Source organism: Xyrauchen texanus, chromosome 25 (assembly GCF_025860055.1).
Source record: "Xyrauchen texanus isolate HMW12.3.18 chromosome 25, RBS_HiC_50CHRs, whole genome shotgun sequence".
Taxonomy (NCBI): Eukaryota; Metazoa; Chordata; class Actinopteri; order Cypriniformes; family Catostomidae; genus Xyrauchen; species Xyrauchen texanus.
In genome coordinates this window covers 404,088-411,856 of record NC_068300.1, presented here as the reverse complement: position 1 = coordinate 411,856, position 7,769 = coordinate 404,088, and the positions used below count along the sequence as shown (strand labels likewise).

The 7,769-nt window shown below is 37.5% G+C and overlaps 1 long non-coding RNA gene across 4 annotated transcripts; it reads right to left on the bottom strand.

The window, feature by feature from the left end:
- Positions 1-4,077: 4,077 nt before the first annotated feature.
- Positions 4,078-6,867, bottom strand: LOC127618793 (uncharacterized). Of its 4 annotated transcripts, none has more exons than XR_007967497.1 (3): positions 6,809-6,867; positions 4,298-5,088; positions 4,078-4,125 (listed from the first exon to the last, which is right to left on the bottom strand). It is a non-coding gene; the product is annotated as an uncharacterized LOC127618793 (long non-coding RNA). The 4 variants fall into 4 exon arrangements; XR_007967495.1 differs by having other exon boundaries at positions 6,723-6,866; XR_007967498.1 differs by lacking the exon at positions 6,809-6,867 and adding an exon at positions 6,293-6,351.
- Between the last annotated feature and the right edge of the window lie 902 nt (positions 6,868-7,769).

The following is a 7,769-nucleotide window of genomic DNA, read 5'->3' as shown; positions in this document are numbered from 1 at the left end:
TAGTACTAAATCATCTCCATTTATAGACAGTTTGTCTAACTGTGGACAGATGAATATCTAACGGACACTTCTAGTGAGAGTACCTATAGTACTAAATCATCTCCATTTATAGACAGTTTGTCTCACTGTGGACAGATGAATATCTAACGGCCACTTCTAGAAAGAGTACCTATAGTACTAAATCATCTCCATTTATAGACAGTTTGTCTCACTGTGGACAGATGAATATCTAACGGTCACTTCTAGAGAGAGTACCTATAGTACTAAATCATCTCCATTTATAGACAGTTTGTCTAACTGTGGACAGATGAATATCTAACGGCCACTTCTAGAGAGAGTACCTATAGTACTAAATCATCTCCATTTATAGACAGTTTGTCTAACTGTGGACAGATGAATATCTAATGGCCACTTCTAGTGAGAGTACCTATAGTACTAAATCATCTCCATTTATAGACAGTTTGTCTAACTGTGCACAGATGAATATCTAACGGCCACTTCTAGAGAGAGTACCTATAGTACTAAATCACCTCCATTTATAGACAGTTTGTCTCACTGTGCACAGATGAATATCTAACGGCCACTTCTAGTGAGAGTACCTATAGTACTAAATCATCTCCATTTATAGGCAGTTTGTCTAACTGTGACCAGATGAATATCTAACGCCCACTTCTAGTGAGAGTACCTATAGTACTAAATCATCTCCATTTATAGGCAGTTTGTCTAACTTTGGACAGATGAATATCTAACGGCCACTTCTAGAGAGAGTACCTATAGTACTAAATCATCTCCATTTATAGACAGTTTGTCTCACTGTGGACAGATGAATATCTAACGGCCACTTCTAGTGAGAGTACCTATAGTACTAAATCATCTCCATTTATAGACAGTTTGTCTCACTGTGGACAGATGAATATCTAACGGCCACTTCTAGAGAGAGTACCTATAGTACTAAATCATCTCCATTTATAGACAGTTTGTCTAACTGTGTACAGATGAATATCTAACGGTCACTTCTAGTGAGAGTACCTATAGTACTAAATCATATCCATTTATAGACAGTTTGTCTAACTGTGGACAGATGAATATCTAACGGCCACTTCTAGTGAGAGTACCTATAGTACTATATCATCTCCATTTATAGATAGTTTGTCTAACTGTGGACAGATGAATATCTAACGGCCACTTCTAGAGAGAGTACCTATAGTACTAAATCACCTCCATTTATAGACAGTTTGTCTAAATGTGGACAGATGAATATCTAACGGCCACTTCTAGAGAGAGTACCTATAGTACTAAATCATCTCCATTTATAGACAGTTTGTCTCACTGTGGACAGATGAATATCTAACGGCCACTTCTAGTGAGAGTACCTATAGTACTAAATCATTTCCATTCATAGACAGTTTGTCTCACTGTGGACAGATGAATATCTAACGGACACTTTTAGTGAGAGTACCTATAGTACTAAATCATCTCCATTCATAGACAGTTTGTCTCACTGTGGACAGATGAATATCTAACGGCCACTTCTAGAGAGAGTACCTATAGTACTAAATCACCTCCATTTATAGACAGTTTGTCTAAATGTGGACAGATGAATATCTAACGGCCACTTCTAGAGAGAGTACCTATAGTACTAAATCACCTCCATTTATAGACAGTTTGTCTAAATGTGGACAGATGAATATCTAACGGCCACTTCTAGTGAGAGTACCTATAGTACTAAATCATCTCCATTTATAGACAGTTTGTCTCACTGTGGACAGATGAATATCTAACGGCCACTTCTAGAGAGAGTACCTATAGTACTAAATCATCTCCATTTATAGACAGTTTGTCTCACTGTGGACAGATGAATATCTAACGGACACTTCTAGTGAGAGTACCTATAGTACTAAATCATCTCCATTTATAGACAGTTTGTCTCACTGTGGACAGATGAATATCTAACGGACACTTCTAGTGAGAGTACCTATAGTACTAAATCATCTCCATTTATAGACAGTTTGTCTCACTGTGGACAGATGAATATCTAACGGCCACTTCTAGAGAGAGTACCTATAGTACTAAATCATCTCCATTTATAGACAGTTTGTCTCACTGTGGACAGATGAATATCTAACGGTCACTTCTAGAGAGAGTACCTATAGTACTAAATCATCTCCATTTATAGACAGTTTGTGTAACTGTGGACAGATGAATATCTAACGGCCACTTCTAGAGAGAGTACCTATAGTACTAAATCACCTCCATTTATAGACAGTTTGTCTCACTGTGCACAGATGAATATCTAACGGCCACTTCTAGTGAGAGTACCTATAGTACTAAATCATCTCCATTTATAGACAGTTTGTCTAACTGTGACCAGATGAATATCTAACGGCCACTTCTAGAGAGAGTACCTATAGTACTAAATCATCTCCATTTATAGACAGTTTGTCTCACTGTGGACAGATGAATATCTAACGGACACTTCTAGTGAGAGTACCTATAGTACTAAATCATCTCCATTTATAGACAGTTTGTCTCACTGTGGACAGATGAATATCTAACGGACACTTCTAGTGAGAGTACCTATAGTACTAAATCATCTCCATTTATAGACAGTTTGTCTCACTGTGGACAGATGAATATCTAACGGCCACTTCTAGTGAGAGTACCTATAGTACTAAATCACCTCCATTTATAGACAGTTTGTCTCACTGTGCACAGATGAATATCTAACGGCCACTTCTAGAGAGAGTAACTATAGTACTAATTCATCTCCATTTATAGACAGTTTGTCTCACTGTGGACAGATGAATATCTAACGGCCACTTCTAGAGAGAGTACCTATAGTACTAAATCATCTCCATTTATAGACAGTTTGTCTAACTGTGGACAGATGAATATCTAACGGCCACTTCTAGTGAGAGTACCTATAGTACTAAATCATCTCCATTTATAGACAGTTTGTCTCACTGTGGACAGATGAATATCTAACGGCCACTTCTAGAGAGAGTAACTATAGTACTAATTCATCTCCATTTATAGACAGTTTGTCTCACTGTGGACAGATGAATATCTAACGGCCACTTCTAGAGAGAGTACCTATAGTACTAAATCATCTCCATTTATTGACAGTTTGTCTAACTGTGCACAGATGAATATCTAACGGTCACTTCTAGAGAGAGTACCTATAGTACTAAATCATCTCCATTTATAGACAGTTTGTCTGACCGTGAACAGATGAATATCTAACGGTCACTTCTAGAGAGAGTACCTATAGTACTAAATCATCTCCATTTATAGACAGTTTGTCTGACCGTGGACAGATGAATATCTAACGGCCACTTCTAGAGAGAGTACCTATAGTACTAAATCACCTCCATTTATAGACAATTTGTCTAACCGTGGACAGATGAATATCTAACGGCCACTTCTAGTGAGAGTACCTATAGTACTAAATCATCTCCATTTATAGACAGTTTGTCTCACTGTGGACAGATGAATATCTAACGGTCACTTCTAGAGAAAGTACCTATAGTACTAAATCATCTCCATTTATAGACAGTTTGTCTCACTGTGGACAGATGAATATCTAACGGACACTTCTAGTGAGAGTACCTATAGTACTAAATCATCTCCATTTATAGACAGTTTGTCTCACTGTGGACAGATGAATATCTAACGGACACTTCTAGTGAGAGTACCTATAGTACTAAATCATCTCCATTTATAGACAGTTTGTCTCACTGTGGACAGATGAATATCTAACGGCCACTTCTAGAGAGAGTACCTATAGTACTAAATCATCTCCATTTATAGACAGTTTGTCTCACTGTGGACAGATGAATATCTAACGGTCACTTCTAGAGAGAGTACCTATAGTACTAAATCATCTCCATTTATAGACAGTTTGTGTAACTGTGGACAGATGAATATCTAACGGCCACTTCTAGAGAGAGTACCTATAGTACTAAATCACCTCCATTTATAGACAGTTTGTCTCACTGTGCACAGATGAATATCTAACGGCCACTTCTAGTGAGAGTACCTATAGTACTAAATCACCTCCATTTATAGACAGTTTGTCTAACTGTGGACAGATGAATATCTAACGCCCACTTCTAGTGAGAGTACCTATAGTACTAAATCATCTCCATTTATAGACAGTTTGTCTAACTGTGGACAGATGAATATCTAACGGACACTTCTAGTGAGAGTACCTATAGTACTAAATCATCTCCATTTATAGACAGTTTGTCTCACTGTGGACAGATGAATATCTAACGGTCACTTCTAGAGAGAGTACCTATAGTACTAAATCATCTCCATTTATAGACAGTTTGTCTAACTGTGGACAGATGAATATCTAACGGCCACTTCTAGTGAGAGTACCTATAGTACTAAATCATCTCCATTTATAGACAGTTTGTCTAACTGTGGACAGATGAATATCTAACGGCCACTTCTAGTGAGAGTACCTATAGTACTAAATCATCTCCATTTATAGACAGTTTGTCTCACTGTGGACAGATGAATATCTAACGGCCACTTCTAGAGAGAGTACCTATAGTACTAAATCATCTCCATTTATAGACAGTTTGTCTCACTGTGGACAGATGAATATCTAACGGCCACTTCTAGAGAGAGTACCTATAGTACTAAATCATCTCCATTTATAGACAGTTTGTCTAACTGTGGACAGATGAATATCTAACGGCCACTTCTAGAGAGAGTACCTATAGTACTAAATCATCTCCATTTATAGACAGTTTGTCTAACTGTGGACAGATGAATATCTAACGGCCACTTCTAGTGAGAGTACCTATAGTACTAAATCATCTCCATTTATAGACAGTTTGTCTAACTGTGCACAGATGAATATCTAACGGCCACTTCTAGAGAGAGTACCTATAGTACTAAATCATCTCCATTTATAGACAGTTTGTCTCACTGTGGACAGATGAATATCTAACGGCCACTTCTAGTGAGAGTACCTATAGTACTAAATCATCTCCATTTATAGACAGTTTGTCTAACTGTGGACAGATGAATATCTAACGGCCACTTCTAGTGAGAGTACCTATAGTACTAAATCATCTCCATTTATAGACAGTTTGTCTCACTGTGGACAGATGAATATCTAACGGCCACTTCTAGAGAGAGTACCTATAGTACTAAATCATCTCCATTTATAGACAGTTTGTCTCACTGTGGACAGATGAATATCTAACGGCCACTTCTAGAGAGAGTACCTATAGTACTAAATCATCTCCATTTATAGACAGTTTGTCTCACTGTGGACAGATGAATATCTAACGGCCACTTCTAGAGAGAGTACCTATAGTACTAAATCATCTCCATTTATAGACAGTTTGTCTCACTGTGGACAGATGAATATCTAACGGCCACTTCTAGAGAGAGTACCTATAGTACTAAATCATCTCCATTTATAGACAGTTTGTCTAACTGTGGACAGATGAATATCTAACGGACACTTCTAGTGAGAGTACCTATAGTACTAAATCATCTCCATTTATAGACAGTTTGTCTCACTGTGGACAGATGAATATCTAACGGCCACTTCTAGAGAGAGTACCTATAGTACTAAATCATCTCCATTTATAGACAGTTTGTCTCACTGTGCACAGATGAATATCTAACGGCCACTTCTAGAGAGAGTACCTATAGTACTAAATCACCTCCATTTATAGACAGTTTGTCTCACTGTGCACAGATGAATATCTAACGGCCACTTCTAGTGAGAGTACCTATAGTACTAAATCATCTCCATTTATAGACAGTTTGTCTAACTGTGGACAGATGAATATCTAACGGCCACTTCTAGAGAGAGTACCTATAGTACTAAATCATCTCCATTTATAGACAGTTTGTCTCACTGTGGACAGATGAATATCTAACGGCCACTTCTAGTGAGAGTACCTATAGTACTAAATCATCTCCATTTATAGACAGTTTGTCTCACTGTGGACAGATGAATATCTAACGGCCACTTCTAGAGAGAGTACCTATAGTACTAAATCATCTCCATTTATAGACAGTTTGTCTAACTGTGTACAGATGAATATCTAACGGTCACTTCTAGTGAGAGTACCTATAGTACTAAATCATATCCATTTATAGACAGTTTGTCTAACTGTGGACAGATGAATATCTAACGGCCACTTCTAGTGAGAGTACCTATAGTACTATATTATCTCCATTTATAGATAGTTTGTCTAACTGTGGACAGATGAATATCTAACGGCCACTTCTAGAGAGAGTACCTATAGTACTAAATCACCTCCATTTATAGACAGTTTGTCTAAATGTGGACAGATGAATATCTAACGGCCACTTCTAGTGAGAGTACCTATAGTACTAAATCATCTCCATTTATAGACAGTTTGTCTCACTGTGGACAGATGAATATCTAACGGCCACTTCTAGAGAGAGTACCTATAGTACTAAATCATCTCCATTTATAGACAGTTTGTCTCACTGTGGACAGATGAATATCTAACGGCCACTTCTAGTGAGAGTACCTATAGTACTAAATCATTTCCATTCATAGACAGTTTGTCTCACTGTGGACAGATGAATATCTAACGGACACTTCTAGTGAGAGTACCTATAGTACTAAATCATCTCCATTTATAGACAGTTTGTCTCACTGTGGACAGATGAATATCTAACGGCCACTTCTAGAGAGAGTACCTATAGTACTAAATCACCTCCATTTATAGACAGTTTGTCTAAATGTGGACAGATGAATATCTAACGGCCACTTCTAGAGAGAGTACCTATAGTACTAAATCACCTCCATTTATAGACAGTTTGTCTAAATGTGGACAGATGAATATCTAACGGCCACTTCTAGTGAGAGTACCTATAGTACTAAATCATCTCCATTTATAGACAGTTTGTCTCACTGTGGACAGATGAATATCTAACGGCCACTTCTAGAGAGAGTACCTATAGTACTAAATCATCTCCATTTATAGACAGTTTGTCTCACTGTGGACAGATGAATATCTAACGGACACTTCTAGTGAGAGTACCTATAGTACTAAATCATCTCCATTTATAGACAGTTTGTCTCACTGTGGACAGATGAATATCTAACGGACACTTCTAGTGAGAGTACCTATAGTACTAAATCATCTCCATTTATAGACAGTTTGTCTCACTGTGGACAGATGAATATCTAACGGCCACTTCTAGAGAGAGTACCTATAGTACTAAATCATCTCCATTTATAGACAGTTTGTCTCACTGTGGACAGATGAATATCTAACGGTCACTTCTAGAGAGAGTACCTATAGTACTAAATCATCTCCATTTATAGACAGTTTGTGTAACTGTGGACAGATGAATATCTAACGGCCACTTCTAGAGAGAGTACCTATAGTACTAAATCACCTCCATTTATAGACAGTTTGTCTCACTGTGCACAGATGAATATCTAACGGCCACTTCTAGTGAGAGTACCTATAGTACTAAATCATCTCCATTTATAGACAGTTTGTCTAACTGTGACCAGATGAATATCTAACGGCCACTTCTAGTGAGAGTACCTATAGTACTAAATCATCTCCATTTATAGACAGTTTGTCTCACTGTGGACAGATGAATATCTAACGGCCACTTCTAGAGAGAGTACCTATAGTACTAAATCATCTCCATTTATAGACAGTTTGTCTCACTGTGGACAGATGAATATCTAACGGACACTTCTAGTGAGAGTACCTATAGTACTAAATCATCTCCATTTATAGACA